The sequence below is a fragment of the Bufo gargarizans genome, chromosome 5 (assembly GCF_014858855.1).
Source record: "Bufo gargarizans isolate SCDJY-AF-19 chromosome 5, ASM1485885v1, whole genome shotgun sequence".
NCBI lineage: Eukaryota > Metazoa > Chordata > Amphibia > Anura > Bufonidae > Bufo > Bufo gargarizans.
In genome coordinates, this window is record NC_058084.1 from 201,572,077 (window position 1) to 201,592,531 (window position 20,455).

The window sequence follows — 20,455 nt, forward strand, 5'->3', positions numbered from 1 at the left end:
TTTTCTTCTTCCAGTAGCAGCTGCATGAATCTTAGAGAGCTTTTGGTTGCCTCATCCTCCCACTTACTAGTTAAAGAGGCAGACCTGCAACTAGCTGCTGGGGTTAAGGTAATTCTTAAGCCTCTAGGCACGATTTTATTTTTTAGATAGTTCTCTATGGATTGAATCTCCCACCATGAGGATATTTGTTCCTTATATATCTTAGTAAGGTCCTTGAAGGCAGCTTTGAATGATGGTGCGTATTTGCTTTGTATCAAAGTCTTCTCTGAGAAGACCTCGCTAGCTTCAGAGAGCAGTTGTGATTTATCAACGCCAGTAGTGAGGAATCCAGCCATACTCCAAATAACAATGACCAATAATAACACAACCGATTATAGTTGGTCAAACTATGGTAATATCTGATATGCTAGACCCTATGGATCCAAAAAATTATATTAACAGTAATGGGTAGCTTATTTAACCACTTCAACCCCGCTAGCTGAAACCCCCTTCATGACCAGAGAACTTTTTACACTTCGGCACTACACTACTTTCACCGTTTATCGCTCGGTCATGCAACTTACCACCCAAATGAATTTTACCTCCTTTTCTTCTCACTAAGGGAGCTTTCATTTGGTGGTATTTTATTGCTGCTGACATTTTTACTTTTTTTGTTATTAATCGAAATGTAACGATTTTTTTGCAAAAAAATGACATTTTTCACTTTCAGCTGTAAAATTTTGCAAAACAAACGACATCCATATATAAATTTTTCGATAAATTTATAGTTCTACATGTCTTTGATAAAAAAAAAATGTTTGGGCAAAAAAAAAAAAATGGTTTGGGTAAAAGTTATAGCGTTTACAAACTATGGTACAAAAATGTGAATTTCCGCTTTTTGAAGCAGCTCTGACTTTCTGAGCACCTGTCATGATTCCTGAGGTTCTACAATGCCCAAACAGTAGAAAAACCCCACAAATGACCCCATTTCGGAAAGTAGACACCCTAAGGTATTCGTTAATGGGCATAGTGAGTTCATAGAACTTTTTATTTTTTGTCACAAGTTAGCGGAAAATGATGATGATTTTTTATTTTTATTTTTTTCTTACAAAGTCTCATATTCCACTAACTTGCGAAAAAAAATAAAAAATTCTAGGAACTCGCCATGCCCCTCACGGAGTACCTTGGGGTGTCTTCTTTCCAAAATGGGGTCACTTGTGGGGTAGTTATACTGCCCTGGCAATTTAGGGGCCCAAATGTGTGAGAAGAACTTTGCAATCGAAATGTGTAAAAAATGACCGGTGAAATCCGAAAGGTGCACTTTGGAATATGTGCCCCTTTGCCCACCTTGGCTGCAAAAAAGTGTCACACATCTGGTATCGCCATACTCAGGAGAAGTTGGGGAATGTATTTTGGCGTGCCATTTTACATATAACCATGCTGGGTGAGAGAAATATCTTGGCAAAAGACAACTTTTCCTATTTTTTTTATACAAAGTTGGCATTTGACCAAGATATTTTTCTCACCCAGCATGGGTATATGTAAAATGACACCCCAAAACACATTCCCCAACTTCTCCTGAGTACGGCGATACCAGATGTGTGACACTTTTTTGCAGCCAAGGTGGGCAAAGGGGCACACATTCCAAAGAGCACCTTTCGGATTTCGCAGGCCATTTTTTACACATTTTGATTGCAAGGTACTTCTTACACATTTGGGCCCCTAAATTGCCAGGGCAGTATAACTACGCCACATGTGACCCCATTTTGGAAAGAAGACACCCCAAGGTATTCCGTGAGGGACACGGCGAGTTCCTAGAATTTTTTATTTTTTGTCGCAAGTTAGTGGAATATGAGACTTTGTAAGGAAAAAAGAAAAAAAAAGAAAAATCATCATTTTCCGCTAACTTGTGACAAAAAATAAAAAATTCTAGGAACTCGCCGTGCCCCTCACGGAATACCTTGGGGTGTCTTCTTTCCAAAATGGGGTCACTTGTGGCGTAGTTATACTGCCCTGGCAATTTAGGGGCCCAAATGTGTAAGAAGTACCTTGCAATCAAAATCTGTAAAAAATGGCCTGTGAAATCCGAAAGGTGCACTTTGGAATATGTGCCCCTTTGCCCACCTTGGCTGCAAAAAAGTGTCACACATCTGGTATCGCCGTACTCAGGAGAAGTTGGGGAATGTGTTTTGGCGTGCCATTTTACATATAACCATGCTGGGTGAGAGAAATATCTTGGCAAAAGATAACTTTTCCCATTTTTTTATACAAAGTTGGCATTTGACCAAGATATTTTTCTCACCCAGCATGGGTATATGTAAAATGACACCCCAAAACACATTGCCCAACTTCTCCTGAGTACGGCGATACCAGATGTGTGACACTTTTTTGCAGCCTAGATGCGCAAAGGGGCCCAAATTCCTTTTAGGAGGGCATTTTTAGACATTTGGATCCCAGACTTCTTCTCACACTTTCGGGCCCCTAAAAAGCCAGGGCAGTATAAATACCCCACATGTGACCCCACTTTGGAAAGAAGAAACCCCAAGGTATTCAATGAGGGGCCTGGCGAGTTCCTAGAAATTTTTATTTTTTTTGCATAAGTTAGCGGAAATTGATATTTTTTTTTTTTTCTCACAAAGTCTCACTTTCCGCTAACTTAGGACAAAAATGTCAATCTTTCATGGACTCAATATGCCCCTCAGCGAATACCTTGGGGTGTCTTCTTTCCGAAATGGGGTCACATGTGGGGTATTTATACTGCCCTGGCTTTTTAGGGGCCCTAAAGCGTGAGAAGAAGTCTGGAATATAAATGTCTAAAAATGTTACGCATTTGGATTCCGTGAGGGGTATGGCGAGTTCATGTGAGATTTTATTTTTTGACACAAGTTAGTGGAATATGAGACTTTGTAAGAAAAAACAAAAACAAACAAAAAAATTCGGCTAACTTGTGCCAAAAAAAAATGTCTGAATGGAACCTTACCAGGGGGGTGATCAATGACAGGGGGGTGATCATCCATATAGACTCCCTGATCACCCCCCTGTCATTGATCACCCCCCTGGTAAGGCTCCATTCAGACGTCCGTATAATTTTTACGGATCCATGGATCGGATCCGCAAAACACATGCGGACGTCTGAATGGAGCCTTACAGGGGGGTTATCAATGACAGGGGGTGATCAGGGTGATTACCCCCCTGTCACTGATCACCCCCCCTGTAAGGCTCCATTCAGACATCCGCATGATTTTTACGGATCCATGGATACATGGATCGGATCCACAAAACACATGCGGACGTCTGAATGGAGCCTTACAGGGGGGTGATCAATGACAGGGGGTGATCAGGGTGATCACCCCCCTGTCACTGATCACCCCCCCTGTAAGGCTCCATTCAGACATCCGCATGATTTTTACGGATCCATGGATCCATGGATCGGATCCACAAAACACATGCGGACGTCTGAATGGAGCCTTACAGGGGGGTTATCAATGACAGGGGGTGATCAGGGTGATCACCCCCCTGTCACTGATCACCCCCCCTGTAAGGCTCCATTCAGACATCCGCATGATTTTTACGGATACATGGATACATGGATCGGATCCACAAAACACATGCGGACGTCTGAATGGAGCCTTACAGGGGGGTGATCATTGACAGGGGGGTGATCAGGGAGTGTATATGGGTGATCACCCGCCTGTCATTGATCACTTCCTGTAAGGCTCCATTCAGACGTCCGCATGTGTTTTGCGGATCCGATCCATGGATCTGTAAAAATCATGCGGACGTCTGAATGGAGCCTTACAGGGGGGTGATCAATGACAGGGGGGTGATCAATGACAGGGGGTGATCAGGGAGTGTATATGGGTGATCACCCGCCTGTCATTGATCACCCCCTGTAAGGCTCCATTCAGACGTCCGCATGTGTTTTGCGGATCCGATCCATGTATCCATGGATCCGTAAAAATCATGCGGACGTCTGAATGGAGCCTTACAGGGGGGTGATCAATGACAGGGGGGTGATCAATGACAGGGGGTGATCAGGGAGTGTATATGGGTGATCACCCGCCTGTCATTGATCACCCCCCTGTAAGGCTCCATTCAGACGTCCGTATGCGTTTTGCGGATCCGATCCATGTATCCGTGGATCCGTAAAAATCATACGGACGTCTGAACGGAACCTGACAGGGGGGTGATCAATGACAGGGCGGTGATCAATGACAGGGGGGTGATCAGGGAGTTTATATGGGGTGATCATGGGTGATCAGGGGTTTATAAGGGGTTAATAAGTGACGGGGGGGGTGTAGTGTAGTGTGGTGTTTGGTGCGACTGTACTGAGCTACCTGAGTCCTCTGGTGGTCGATCCTAACAAAAGGGACCACCAGAGGACCAGGTAGGAGGTATATTAGACGCTGTTATGAAAACAGCGTCTAATATACCTGTTAGGGATTAAAAAATTTGGATCTCCAGCCTGCCAGCGAGCGATCGCCGCTGGCAGGCTGGAGATCCACTCGCTTACCTTCCGTTCCTGTGAGCGCGCGCGCCTGTGTGCGCGCGTTCACAGGAAATCCCGGCCCTCGCGAGATGACGCATATATGCGTGACTCTGCGCAGGGCCGCCACCTCCGGACCGCACATCTGCGTTAGGCGGTCCGGAGGTGGTTAAGTTAAAACTTAACGTTTAATAAAGTATTTGAGATAAAATTATAGGCCCTTTAATATCAAACACAAGGTTTTTGTAGCCACTGGTCACACTATTCTCCTAATAGATGGCGGAGGTGGGAGAGGACCGTATATAGGGACAGTAAAAAAGGGTTTTTGACAGGCAGGATGAAGGGTACGTGAGTACTTAGATGGAAAGATACAGTGCTGGAACGAAGCCCTACACAACCCTGTCAGTCTTTCTTGATCACCCTAGCTGATACTGACCCTATTGTCACCCTCCCTAAATGTGGACTGCCCAGCTTTGCCCTAAAGACAGAAAACGGTCCTATTGGTGAAGGGCCTAATGGGTTGCAAAGAGGACATATGGACTGGTTTAATATGTGTAATGAGTGGGATCCGATATAGATGTCCTATAAATATAGGGCACCCATGACACCACACTCGGTTTTACTCGCACACATATCCATCCATGTAAGTATATATGTTAGTCTGTGTATATATATGTTTTCATGTATCAACAGTTGCGTGTTCTAGACAACATAAACATACACATATATACACTAACAAAAAATCACAGTGTCCCGACGCGTTTCCTCAGTGATATCAGATTCATCAAGGGACAAAAAAAAGACAAAGACACAGAATTGCAGGAGTTCCCTTTTGTTAAAGGTACATATCTCCAGTCACAAAGGTGGAGTCACAAGGCATATATTATTGTATGTAAAGACAGGTCAGAAAGAGCATGATGTTTGCTCAAAGGACCCTAAAGCATACAACCAGTGGGTGGTAATGAAGGGTGAAATAAGGAAAACCTTTCAGAGACCAAAATGTATGGTTTGGTTAACCTCTTAGTCACATAGCATGGGGTGATGTCTAGTTAGACAAACACTCAAATGTGCATGGCTAGATTAAATCAGAGTTATTGTCCGTGTACAAAAATCTCACAGCCCGGACCCAGGACAGGAAATACCCAGGAAAGATCCCATGCATTTAATGCCCTAGTGAAGCTCCAGTCCAAAAGCAATAGTGTTTCAACCAAAGGTCAGGTCACAAAACAAATCACATTGATTCACAAGTGTCTACTTGTTGTACATTGTAGCAGACCTCCCAATGATAATAGTAACACCGGAGATAGACGAGGTCTCTGCAATGTCTTATACTCAATGATGCTGGATCCCTTTAATGTGCAGGTATCTCAGCACTGTCAACTTATCTGTCCAGTCCTAGATGCCGACTGTTTCCAGACAACGATGGGCGGAGAGTGCTCCCCGGCGTCCCGCGTGTAGCAGTGGCAATAGCGCAATATTCGCGGGTCATTTAAATAGCCGTATGGTGCCGCCCCCATCTCACACCCTTTCACCGTCACGCAGCGTCATCACCGGGTCATCACTGCGTCATGTGTCAGCTGTCTAAATTCTCGTCACATGACCGATCTTCTTCCTGAGACGCATAATGTAGAGGCTTGTTTACCGTTGCCAGGAGACCCTCAAAATATTCGGTCCTCACAGAAGAGCCGTAATCCAATAGATTCAGTTCACCCAGCAGAGAGCCGTGTCCACCTGGTATGTGTCAAACGGCGAAGCATTCTCTATTGCGCGTATATGAAGCGGATGACTAGTGGTGCAAGGTAGAGTCAATGGGCAAGTTTGCTCATTCCCTGCTAGCACTAGGGTTCGAATAATAATCCAGTGGCCTGCCTGGTCCTGCAGTTATCCCAGTGGAAAATTGGAGTTTATAAGATGATTCCTAAAAATAACTGGCTTTGATATACATATGCTCAGATGCACCTTTAAATTCATGCTCCTTCTCTAATGACATCTTGCAAAGGTTAAATGTGGGGCAATAAAGTGTCTTGCTCCATAACTCTATAGATGCCGTCTGGGGTGGTGACTGGGATCGGTCCCCAATTATAGGGGCTCAGGAGACACATTAGGACTCTATGTAGCAGCTAAATGACAGCTGCTCATTGAGACCCAAAGGGGTCACAGTTTGGAGATGGAAGATCCACCATGTCTCTCTTTGCAAAATTCTCCGATCCCAGTCACCTCCCCTTTTTGGCCTTGCAACGGCCTCAATTCCCATAAACCTCAAATCCGACGCATCTCCACCATGCAGGTTGTTAACATGTTTTGCCAGGGGCGTGTCTCTGTCATTCCTAACGTCACCCAGGTGCTCACCCAACCGTCGTCGTAGTTCCGGGGTAGTTTTCCCTATATATTCAAGACCGCATATACAGTTGGCCCTGTATATAACTCCCTTCGTGCGGCAATTGATGAATTGTCTAATTTGATAGGTTTTGCCCGTGACGTTGGCACAGAGGTCTGAGCCTAAGGGACCGCCTAGTGCACAGCCACTACAGCGAGACACGGGATCAAAAAGGGACATGGCTCCAACGCCCGATCGGGTGTTATCGATGTAGTGGCTGTGTGGCATGTCGACACATTACACAGGGACGGTCTTTCTGTGCCAACGTCACAGGCAAAACCTATCAAATTAGACAATTCATCAATTGCCGCACAAAGGGAGTTATATACAGGGCCAACTGTATATGCGGTCTTGAATATATAGGGAAAACTACCCGTGAACTACGACGACGGTTGGGTGAGCACCTGGGTGACGTTAGGAATGACAGAGAAACGCCCCTGGCAAAACATGTTAACTCGGTGCATGGTGGAGATGCGTCGGATTTGAGGTTTATGGGAATTGAGGCCGTTGCAAGGCCAAAAAGGGGAGGTGACTGGGATCGGAGAATTTTGCAAAGAGAGACATGGTGGATCTTCCATCTCCAAACTGTGACCCCTTTGGGTCTCAATGAGCAGCTGTCATTTAGCTGCTACATAGAGTCCTAATGTGTCTCCTGAGCCCCTATAATCGGGGACCGATCCCAGTCACCACCCCAGACGGCATCTATAGAGTTATGGAGCAAGACACTTTATTGCCCCACATTTAACCTTTGCAAGATGTCATTAGAGAAGGAGCATGAATTTAAAGGTGCATCTGAGCATATGTATATCAAAGCCAGTTATTTTTAGGAATCATCTTATAAACTCCAATTTTCCACTGGGATAACTGCAGGACCAGGCAGGCCACTGGATTATTATTCGAACCCTAGTGCTAGCAGGGGATGAGCAAACTTGCCCATTGACTCTACCTTGCACCACTAGTCATCCGCTTCATATACGCGCAATAGAGAATGCTTCGCCGTTTGACACATACCAGGTGGACACGGCTCTCTGCTGGGTGAACTGAATCTATCGGATTACGGCTCTTCTGTGAGGACCGAATATTCCGAGGGTCTCCTGGCAACGGTAAACAAGCCTCTACATTATGCGTCTCAGGAAGAAGATCGGTCATGTGACGAGAATTTAGACAGCTGACACATGACGCGGTGATGACGCTGCGTGACGGTGAAAGGGTGTGCGATGGGGCGGCACCATACGGCTATTTAAATGACCCGCGAATATTGCGCTATTGCCACTGCTACACGCGGGACGCCGGGGAGCACTCTCCGCCCATCGTTGTCTGGAAACAGTCGGCATCTAGGACTGGACAGATAAGTTGACAGTGCTGAGATACCTGCACATTAAAGGGATCCAGCATCATTGAGTATAAGACATTGCAGAGACCTCGTCTATCTCCGGTGTTACTATTATCATTGGGAGGTCTGCTACAATGTACAACAAGTAGACACTTGTGAATCAATGTGATTTGTTTTGTGACCTGACCTTTGGTTGAAACACTATTGCTTTTGGACTGGAGCTTCACTAGGGCATTAAATGCATGGGATCTTTCCTGGGTATTGGTCCGGGCTGTGAGATTTTTGTACACGGACAATAACTCTGATTTAATCTAGCCATGCACATTCGAGTGTTTGTCTAACTAGACATCACCCCATGCTATGTGACTAAGAGGTTAACCAAACCATACATTTTGGTCTCTGAAAGGTTTTCCTTATTTCACCCTTCATTACCACCCACTGGTTGTATGCTTTAGGGTCCTTTGAGCAAACATCATGCTCTTTCTGACCTGTCTTTACATACAATAATATATGCCTTGTGACTCCACCTTTGTGACTGGAGATATGTACCTTTAACAAAAGGGAACTCCTGCAATTCTGTGTCTTTGTCTTTTTTTTGTCCCCTGATGAATCTGATATCACTGAGGAAACGCGTCGGGACACTGTGATTTTTTGTTAGTGTATATATGTGTATGTTTATGTTGTCTAGAACACGCAACTGTTGATACATGAAAACGTATATATACACAGACTAACATATATACTTACATGGATGGATATGTGTGCGAGTAAAACCGAGTGTGGTGTCATGGGTGCCCTATATTTATAGGACATCTATATCGGACCCCACTCATTACACATATTAAACCAGTCCATATGTCCTCTTTGCAACCCATTAGGCCCTTCACCAATAGGACCGTTTTCTGTCTTTAGGGCAAAGCTGGGCAGTCCACATTTAGGGAGGGTGACAATAGGGTCAGTATCAGCTAGGGTGATCAAGAAATACTGACAGGGTTGTGTAGGGCTTTGTCCCAGCACTGTATCTTTCCATCTAAGTACTCACGTACCCTTCATCCTGCCTGTCAAAAACCCTTTTTTACTGTCCCTATATACGGTCCTCTCCCACCTCCGCCATCTATTAGGAGAATAGTGTGACCAGTGGCTACAAAAACCTTGTGTTTGATATTAAAGGGCTTATAATTTTATCTCAAATACTTTATTAAACGTTAAGTTTTAACTTAAATAAGCTACCCATTACTGTTAATATAATTTTTTGGATCCATAGGGTCTAGCATATCAGATATTACCATAGTTTGACCAACTATAATCGGTTGTGTTATTACTAGTTTTTCTTCTGCCTGCGCTTTAGAAGTTCTTATAACTTGCTTGGCCTCTTTCTGCCTAATCTTGTAGATTTCCTTATCTTTATTGCTCTGTTTTTTTTTTTATCATTACAAAATGCTAGCTTTTTATTTTTAATGATTTGGGCCACTTCTGCTGAGTACCACAGTGGTCTCTTCCTTTTTTTGCTTTTACTGACAAGTCTAATGCAATTTTCTGTTGCCTTCAATAATGCACCTTTTAAGTAGTCCCATTTCTCCTGGACTCCATGTAATCCGTTCCAGTCTGATAAGGACTCATTTATGACTAATTTCATTTTTGAAAAGTCTGTTTTTCTAAAATCTAAAACTTTTGTTTTTGTGTGGTGGGACTCTTTCACAGTTCTTATATTAAACCACACTGACTGGTGATCACTAGATCCCAAGGTTTCGCCTACAATGACATCATATACCGAATCCCCATTTGTGAATATCAAATCCAAAATGGCCTCCCTCCGGGTTGGCTCCTCAACCATTTGTTGTAGGGATAACCCCAGTAGGGAATTTAGAATATCTGTACTCCTGGTAGAACTTGCTATTTTGGTTTTCCAGTTTATATCTGGAAGATTGAAATCTCCCATGATGATAACTTCTCCTTTCATTGTCATTTTAGCTATTTCTTCAACTAGTAGATCATCTAGTTCTTTAACTTGACCAGGTGGTCTATATATCACACCTACACGAGTTACTGCATGATTAGCAAACTGCAACGTAACCCAAACTGACTCTATGTTGGCCTCACCAACTTGTATTAGGTTAGATTTAATGCTATCTTTCACATACAGGGCCACTCCTCCTCCTTTCTTGCCTTCTCTGTCTCTTCTGTATAAAGAGTACCCTGGTATGGTTATGTCCCAGTCATTTTTTTCATTAAACCATGTCTCCGTAACAGCCACTAAATCTACATTCTCAGATGCCATTATTGACACAAGTTCATTGATTTTTTTACCTAAACTGCGAGCATTTGTAGACAGGACTCTGAGCTCATCATTTCTTAACCTCTGTGCTTCTGACCTGTTCTGGCATTGTTTCGGGGGGCAATTGGACTCTTTTATTTTCACTCTTTTGGCCCCCCTTCCTAGTTTAAATACTCTTTCGCAAATTCTTGGAGTTGTTCACTAAGTACATTTGTTCCTTTGAGAGAAAGATGCAAACCATCTTTTTTGTACAGTTCCTTTCTATTCCAAGTAGAGCTATCATGAGAAACAAAGCCAAATCCTTGCTCTTGACACCATTTACCAAGCCATATGTTGAACTCCTTTATGCGCCTCTGCCTATCATTCTGAACATTATGCACAGGCAGAACTTCAGAAAATGAAATGGTGGATGCAAAATCCTGTACATCATTACCAAGTGTGATAAAAGATTTTGTGATGACTGCCAATCTAGTCCTGAGTATGGGCCTTATGACCTGAACTAACAGCATACATAGATTCCTTTATTGTGCAATCAAGTAGCTAAAGGGATTGTAAAGTGCAAAGATATTGATGACCTGTCCTCAGGAAAGATCATCAATATCAGATTGGTGGGGGTCTGAGTCCCGATCAGCTAATTACAGTGCCCCGCATCTACAAATGAGATGACACTAGGGTGGCCAGACGTCGGGTTTTAGGCCTGGCAGTCCGGTTTTCAGGCTCCCTATCGTTCGTCCGGCGCAGGGCTGTCCACCTTTTCAGTTGCTCACACTCAGACAGCAGCATTGTGCTGTCTAAGTGTGAGCTGCAGCAACTGACTTCTCTCCGCCCCAGTCAGTCACTAGAGCCTGCAGACATGGCTCCCTGTGGCTCACCTTCCCCTCAGAAAGTTCTTCCCTCTCCTCCCCCCGTTTTTTTTTCCTGACATGGTATATCTGTTTGGGGGAGTGGCCGGTGAGGTTCGGCTTTCTATGGTGAAGCCATTGCCTACCCTAGATGACACAGGTAATTTTGAAGTGCAAGTAGCTCTCCACAAGTGCTGCTGCCCCTTCAAACAGCTGATTGCAAGTCGGACCCTCACATATCTGATATTGATTACCTATTCTGAGGTTACGTTATCAATATATTTGAACTGCACAACCCCTTTAATATGTTATTATATTTTAATCCCTAATCAGGGGGCTTAGCTATAGGGGGTGCAGAGGTAGCAATCGCTACCGGGCCCAGGTGCCTGGGTGGTCCAAAGACCCTTGTGCCACATAAGAAGACACCGGTATTATAGAAAGTGTATGGAGATCAAGTTACACCTCTGGCAGGGAGGAAGGGAGTTAGGTCAAGAATTTGGATGCTGTTTAAATTTTTGCCTCAGACAGCATGAAGGCTATGTTCTCCCCTGCTCCTGACCACAAAGCACAGAGGGCAGGGGGGCCCACGCTAAACACGCATTTAGCTACGCCCCAGTCCCTAATGTTACAGAATATAAGATTGTATGAATAAATAAATGATTACATCCACATCTCTTTTATTCACAATCATATGAGCCATAAGCAATGCACTCTGAGGACTCAGTTGATATAATATGACATCATGGTGGCCTTGTCAAGAGCTGGAGAACATTCTTTGTATCCATAGTTAATGCCTTTTAGACTTGAATTGCATTGATTCATATATATCCTTAGGCTTCATTCTGTCTTGTCAGATCTCTTAATTTCACCAGAGTAAGGTTCTTCCTCGTACCCATGTAATTGAACCAGCTGGTGGTATGGTAATGAGGCCTTTCGGGTTGTCAGCATCTGTATATTTCCAATTACACCCTTGCCACTTTCTTCTGTGACCTTCTGGCCTTCTGTCTAAATGCATTGACTGCTCTGTGATATCTCAGATTATTTTTTTGTTTTCGGCACAATCAAGAATCACACTGTGCAATTTTTCTTCTGTGCTTTATTGCTCAATTGCTAAGCGGCTTCTTCAATATTTCTCCACAGCTGTCATTTTTAATATTGCCTCCCAGCGTTTATTAGTGTCTGTAGACTTAGGAAAGATATTTTATATACTAGATGCCCTGAATCTTACCATCAGCTTTAGGCCAAAATGCGTGCCGCAATGCACGAGCACAGTCCGTGGGGCAGCTGCAGCGGATCTCGGACCCATTCACTTGAATGGGTCCGCGATCCGGCCGTTGTGCAAAAAATGGGACATGTTCTATCTTTTTGCTGAACGGAAGTACCGAACTAAACCCAACGGAAGCACTCCGTAGTGCTTCCGTAGAGTTCCGTTCCATGGTTCCGTTCCACACCATTCCGCATCTCCGGATTTGCGGACCCATTCAAGTGAATGGGTCCGCATCCGTATTGCGGAATGCCCACGGAGCGGCACCCGTGTATTGCGGCCGCACTTTGCAATACGGCAACGGGCCGCACACGCCAGTGTGAAAGAGGCCTTAAGAGTTATTTTTCTAATTTAATTACCCTCAATGTATGAACTTGTCCAGGGCCGGTCTCTAAGTGTGGCCCTGGGCAAAATTAAAAGTGAGGCCCCAAATCCTGAAATATTGGACCAGCAGTCTGACAGAACTTTGTTGGCGCGGACAGCGGTTGCAATCACAGCAGCTGATTGTAGAATGCCACATTATCTCTTTTTAGGCTTTCCACTGTAAGTTTTCTTTAAGCACAGAAAATAGTCTGTGTGAACATGCCCAAAGAGGCTGCAGAATGGTAAAGAGACACTGGGGAGCATGTGAAGGAAGAAAATAAAGGAATTGAATGCAAAAAACAAATGACTCTCACACTCTGCCCACTTAAGTATCTAACAGCAGGGGGCCCTGGGCAATTGCCCTGTTTGGGTCCCCCCCCAACACCGGTCCTGACCTTGTCAACCCAAGCATGTACTGTAAAGATTATACTGATATATCTTATTTTGAATATGCAGATTTCTATGGAAATTGTTTAAAGGGGTTATGCCATGATTGATGTAAAAAATGAAAATCAGACATTATGTAGGACAGGACAATATCTTCCCAACAAAGCTAGAACCAGCCCTGTACCTCACATGGGTCCAGAGATCTCCACATTCACTGCTCCAAATGCTCTATTAACTTCAGCCTGGCATGTAAGGGGCATCTCCTTTCTGCTGCAGGTCTTTCCCTGTAACTTCTAGCAGAACATATGGCTGGTGGCAGTTTTAGGGTCCATTCAGACGTCCGTTGAAAGGGACCGGATCCGTTTCGCAATTATGCGGAACGGGTGCCGACTCATTCATTTTCAATGGAGCCGGAAAAGATGCGGACAGCACACAGTGTTGCCCCGAACTTCTGGTCCGCGGCTCTGTAAAAAAATAGTGCATGTCCTATTCTTGTCCACAGCTCCAGGCAAGAATAGGAATGATCTATTAAGTTCCGGCGATGTGCGGCGTCAGTGTTTTGCGGGACGCAATTTGCGGACCACAAAACACTACGGACGTCTGAATGGACCCTTAACCTGAGCGCGTTCGACCAGCTCAGTGAGATGGACAAAAAATAAGGAAAAGGACAAACAGCAGGTGGCGCTATACAGATACATTTTATTGAATAGTTCACTGGCTATACTCAATGTGTAATATGCAATTACTAAAGTATTCAGATCCAGGTGCTGGTTTGAAAAATGTAGAAAATGTTTTGGACAGGACATGAAAAATGACCATGGATCAACGTTTTCTTAACGACCGTGAGGTGCCCATATTCAGAACTGTTGCAGTTTATGAGTCTATTCACACTGGCCTTTTTTTTAACGGCCCATGAATAATGGCCATCAAAAAATAGGATTTGTCAAATTTTGTCAATTTCTTTACTAATTGACAGCCCCCATATAATGCAAAGGGGCAGTTTAATGTCTGTTTTGTAGAAAGGCATCTATGAAAAAACGACCATTAAATATTTAGGCTATGTCTTAAATTTAAGGAGGACCCGTCAGCTGTCTTGAACTGTCTGTTTTAGTAAATTTCCTCTAAAATAACAATTCTAGGGCATCTTTTCTTATAACTATGCATTGTGCCATTCCTCTGATATTGCTCCTGGAAATGTATTAATAAACTAGACGCTACGATTGTGTTTGTCAATAGGATGTGTTGCGCCCAATTCTGACATTGTCATCACTAGTTAGACACATCTACAATATGTTTGGACAGGCCAAATTTACTAAGGGACCCAGTTGTCTATTTACTTGTGATGAAATGTTCATAATACAGACATGTCAGACATGTGACGTCCAGTCCAGAAGTCAAATTTTTTGGTGCACTTAAAAAAAAAATAGTCATGGCCTTATTTAAAAGTGACCCAAATCGTCAAATAGACAGTGTCATTTTTTGTTATAATTGATTTTGATGGTGGAAAAAGGTCTTCAAACCCCAGAGCATCGTGCATTTCAGTAAAAGGTTCAAAACACCACATAGGCGATGCATTGGTATTGCAGTCTAGCTCCATTTACAATACTAGACATAGCTCATGGACCCATGTGACATAGTTTCTGGTAAAACAGCAGTCCTTGTATTCTAGTACTGGAAAAACCTTCAATTGTAACCACATTAGATAATAGAATATTTAGACTAGCATTTAGAAAGCCCCTCGTGCAACTCATTAGCAAGTTGCTGGAAAAAGTGCTAGACTGGACCTGGCACTGTTATTTTTCCAAATTTCACTTTGAAAGCAGAAGTTGGTGCATGAAGGACAGATACTGGAGCACTCTGTATGATGTTAACCCCTTTCTGCCTACGCCATGCATAATTAAGAAGTCCATTAATTTATGCACTGTTTGACACTGCAAGTTGCTATGAAAGGGGTTGTCCAAGATTCTGACACTGAAGATCAATACTCAAGATCCGTCATCAAAATCAAATCGCTAGGGGTCTGATTCCTGGTACCCCTGTATGAAGAGACCTGCAACGTTATGTGCATCAGTCCCATTCAAGTAAATGGGGCTGAGCTGCAATACCAAGCACAGCTGCCATCCAATGGACAAGTAAGTTATAAGGAGGCAGTGGCAGGTCTCCATACAGCATTAATATGAAGTGTTAGAACGAATCAACTTCGAATCTATGATATGAAGCTCGATTTGCTCAACACTAATCATCAGCTAAGATAAATATCAGGGAGATAACATAGTTGATGCCACAGTTGTCCCTACTAACATATCTGGTGGTCTCTTCAAAGGCCCTGAGTATGCCTCTGAGCTGCCATTGTCTGACCTCAAAACGACACATGCTCACTGCTGATTTGGTCTGGAGCATGACAAAATCATTCACCACTTCACGCTGTTCATACACATGTTGCACTATATTCAAAGTGGAATTCAAACTAGTTGGAAATTGCAGATCAAGTGGTACAATGGCAGACCATTCGGTCACTGCATGTTAATGAGGTAGTTCCTTGACACATAAGAATGTCTAAAATGTTTGGAACAGTCTCATGGACATGGCCAGTGCTGTACGCAGCCCTGCAGGGTGAGCGAATGTGAGATCACAGGGGTAGTTACTAAACCAAGGGTGTTCTTGGTACTCACAGTTTTTATATACCTTGGGCAGGCGTACAGCAGTGATGGAGAGGCTGGCACATGGATCCTCTGGGGCACTCTCTATGTATAGGGACCAGGCCGGGTGGTAGGTGAGGTTCCCCTGGGTGTTGCAGGGTTAATGTGCCGGGGCAAGATCCTTTAAAGTTTGTGACGCCAGTGCCGGTAACGGTGGCACACCGATTTGTTGTAGGTATAATTGACGAACACAAGTTCCAGTGAACCAGAACTTCTTTTTACTGAACAGTTCAACTATATACAGTCTTTAGTTAGTTCCACATGTAAAAGGTTGATAACAGGCAGGCTTCATATAAATGGCAGGCAAAGTCCTTGCAAGATACTCAGAGGGAATAACACTTACAGATCAGGCTGCATTTTCCTTAGGTTCTGTCTGGCTTTCTCCAAGGCCCGTATGCCCTATTGCTGACTTTCTCCTTGGGTATGAAAACCTTCATTTGGTATATACCCTCTTGCTGTAATTGTAAAATATCCTCGGCGCAACACAGGGGGCCCGCCCAGCTGGAGACTGTAACCTGAAAGACAAAAATGCAAAGCAGGCATATATAACAACCACTACATTTGCAATAAAATATCAGGCAGCTCCGCTGACAAAGGAACAAGTGCGGTGAAAAGGGGCGTCGTTCTCTTCACAGGATAGAACAGGGAACAGGGGCACTGACCTGGTACAGCGTATCAGGAGTAACCAGGATAGTCCATAATAATAAAATACAGTAGTCCCATAAAACAGCATCTCAGAGGCCCACATGTGTTGGAGTCATCTCTGGGCACAGTCCTTAAATTAGTATGGCATATAAAAGTCACAGCACAAAACTCCACATCTCAGGGATATTTTCCCCTGGCAAGTCCTGGTAGACAAAAGAAGTGCTGTAATATCCCCTACTCAACCTGAAAAGTGGGTTAAAAGGGTAAAGGTGCAAAAACAGCAGACACAACTTGGATTAGCACTTAAAGCAGGCAGGATGTCCTGGTAAACAGTATGGCAGCAGAGCAATTGGTATTCTCAGTGGCCTTACAACCACCACTGGGCCATGGGAAACTGACAGCAGCTCATTGTGCCAAAACATCGGACTCCTGTCCTGAAACAGTTAAATTACTGTAAGGGTCCCTCAGCAATTATGGCCTAACAGGCCTACTCACAGGTATGTGTCCAGTTCGTCTCGATCATCAGACGTGTTGCAACTTGGTTCCGCTCTGAGTCTTGGCCTGGAACGTGGATTCACACTTGGCTGGGCCCACAAAATAGTATTAACAGGCAAATGAAGAACAAATGGGCCTGTCAATGGTATAGGCTCCGCAAGCCTAGGGGTAAATGATGCAGGAGGCTCCATAGGTCTGGGTGTCGCTGGCTTTATACGACAAACTCGACTCCTGGTGTAGCAAAGTTTCTCTGCTGGAGCAGTCATGGTGGTCGCCGAACTGGTGGCGACGGGATCTTTCACTGCAGGCCCGGGGACATCAGAGTTCTTGGATGAATCGCTACTGTCAGGTGGTATCGGTGCCACTCTGGACGCATCAATTTGACGCAGGCCATCGAGATGGACTTCTAGCCTGGCAATCTGTTCCTCCAGAGTCTCATGTGATGCTCCGCTGCAGGGATCCGGTGCTGTCACAGCAGGTTCAGGTACAGAGTCAAAACTCTTTCCTCGCCGCAGGACATCAAGGGTCTCATGGAATTTATGCATGTTTTCTATCTCCACTTGTGTCTTCTCCCTGCGGGGTAATTCAGGTGAAGGATATGGACTCACCCGTTTCTCTAACACCGTAGGCTGCCAGAAGATGTTGGGGCCTATAAACGAACCCCTCTCCTGGTAAGCATTGCGAGCAGGCTTCGCCGGATTCTCTGGCTCGCATTCTGGACTGGGGCTCCTCAGGCTCTTCTCAATCCTCCGGTTCCGACTTGGGACGGGTTACTGCCGTTGCATAAGGACCCCCCAGGCCCTCGGCGGGGGTAAATTCCACTTCTTCCCCTTCTCGGAGGTTATGCAAATGTTCGGGTACTTTATCGAACGTTACAACTACTCCCATCCTTCTCTCCAGACGAGGCTGAGTATTCGCATGGTGCTCGTATACCGTCTTCGCGAGCTCCTCGAAGTATAAATCTTTTTGGCAGTAGTCTTTCGTATTGCCGCTGCGCGTATCTCGGCCATAAGCAAGGGCCATTGCGCAGAGGGCTTGACAAATCCAGCACGCGAGCCAAGGCATGGCTCGGGTTGCAACCGCGATGGGAAACAAGGTGGCCTCTCCTGTCCCAGAGTATAGGCGGGTGGTGCTTTTCCCTCTCCGATCATTTCAGGCTCTGTGGTCTTGTTCGCAGGTGATGCCATTCCATCAGGAGGATCTCTACTCTGCGACATGCCCGACCCCTCTACTGCACATAACAGGGCGGCACTCAGTACTTCACACAAGACCTCCCACTGCTCCGGGAGGCCGCCCCCTAGGGCGAGACGGAGTCCATCTTGGCATAATATGCAAATTAAAGGCGGTGGCGCGAAAATATAGTCCTTCTCGCTCTCTCAGCAGAAGGCGCCAAATTCTTCCCGCCTATTCAAGACAGCGATGGCGCAGCAAAAATTCCAGTCAGCTAAGGCTACTTTCACACTAGCGTTCGATCGGATCCGTTCTGAACGGATCCGCTCATATTAATGCAGACGGTGGCTCCGTTCAGAATGGATCCGTCTGCATTATAACTTAGAAAAATTTTCTAAGTGTGAAAGTAGCCTGAGCGGATCCATTCAGACTTTACATTGAAAGTCAATGGGGGACGGATCCGCTTGAAGATTGAGCCATATGGTGTCATCTTCAAGCGGATCCGTCCCCATTGACTTCCATTATAAGTCGGAACGGATCCGCTCGCCTCCGCACGGCCAGGCGGACACCCGAACGCTGCTTGCAGCGGAGGCTGAGCGCTGGCAGGCGGATGCATTCTCAGTGGATCCGCCTCCACTGAGAATGCATTAGGGCAAGACGGCTGCGTTCAGGGCCGCTTGTGAGCCCCTTCAAACGGAGCTCACGAGCGGACACCTGAACGCAGGTGTGAAAGGAGCCTTAGGCGGCCATCTTACAGCAAAACGCTGTCAATTCACTGACAGCAAGCGGTGGCTCGGAAAACAGTCCACAATATACAGTTTCACACCGCGATTTTTCCAGTTTTTTGGCCCCAAATTTTCAAATAAACGGATAGGGCAATTTATCACTTAGTAGGCAATTATGGCACACAGTTCAGATTCCACTATGGTGTAGAAATATTCGTATTCTGTTCGTGACGCCAAAATAAGCAGTACGCACGCCTGAAGGGTGAGCGAATGTGAGGTCACAGGGGTAGTTACTAAACCGAGGGTGTTCTTGGTACTCACAGTTTGTATATACCCTGGGCAGGCGTACAGCAGTGATGGAGAGGCTGGCACATGGATCCTCTGAGGCACTCTCTATGTATAGGGACCAGACCGGGTGGTAGGTGAGGTGCCCTGGGTGTTGCAGGGTTAATGTGCCGGTGGCAAGATCCCTTAAAGTTCGTGACGCCAGTGCTGGTAATGGTGGCACACCGATTTGTTGTAGGAATAATTGAGGAACACAAGTTGCAGTGAACCAGAATTTTTTACTGAACAGTTCAACTATATACAGTCTTTAGTTAGTTCCACATGTAAAACGTTGGTAACAGGCAGGCTTCATATAAATGGCAGGTAAAGTCCTTGCAAGATACTCAGAGGGAATAACACTTACAGATCAGGCTGCATTTTCCTTAGGTCCTGTCTGGCTTTCTCCAAGGCCCGTATGCCCTATTGCTGGCTTTATCCTTGGGTATGGAAACCTTCCTTTGGTATATATCCTCTTGCTGTAAAATATCCTTCTGCCCTTCAGCTCTCTACTTGGCTGGATAAAAATGGCTCTGCTCTGTACTTGGCAAGATACAGGGAACTTCAGGAGGAAACTTCTTCTCCTGGGTGCAAGCTAGGAACCTGGGCTGCATGTTAGAAGCTGATCTTCAGCTACTCTCTAGCTAAAGTGCACACTGGCTTCTAACTACACACTGCCTCTCCCTGGACTGGACCTGTCTATATATACTAGGGGGTTCCCTAGCTCCCTCTTTGATTTTCCAGACCTGTTGTTATCAGGTATAAACATAAAAAGTCATGTGTCTCCAATAAATGAAAAATCATTGGTTTGGTAAATGGATTATTAAATGTTACTAGCAAATTTGTTTTTTTTCCCTGTAATTTAAGGACACAGGTGCAATTTAATGTCCCTCTCCTTCTACAAACAAACTGCACACTGGTATTGACAATTTACTTTGGCAATAATGTAGTTTTTGTAAAATATATTTGTACTACATGGTATGATGCAGTAATGCGTTCTCTAAGACTACTTACACACCTATTTTTGGTGCAGATCCGTAATGGATCTGCACAAACGCATCCGTTTAGATAATACAACCATCTGCATCCGTTCA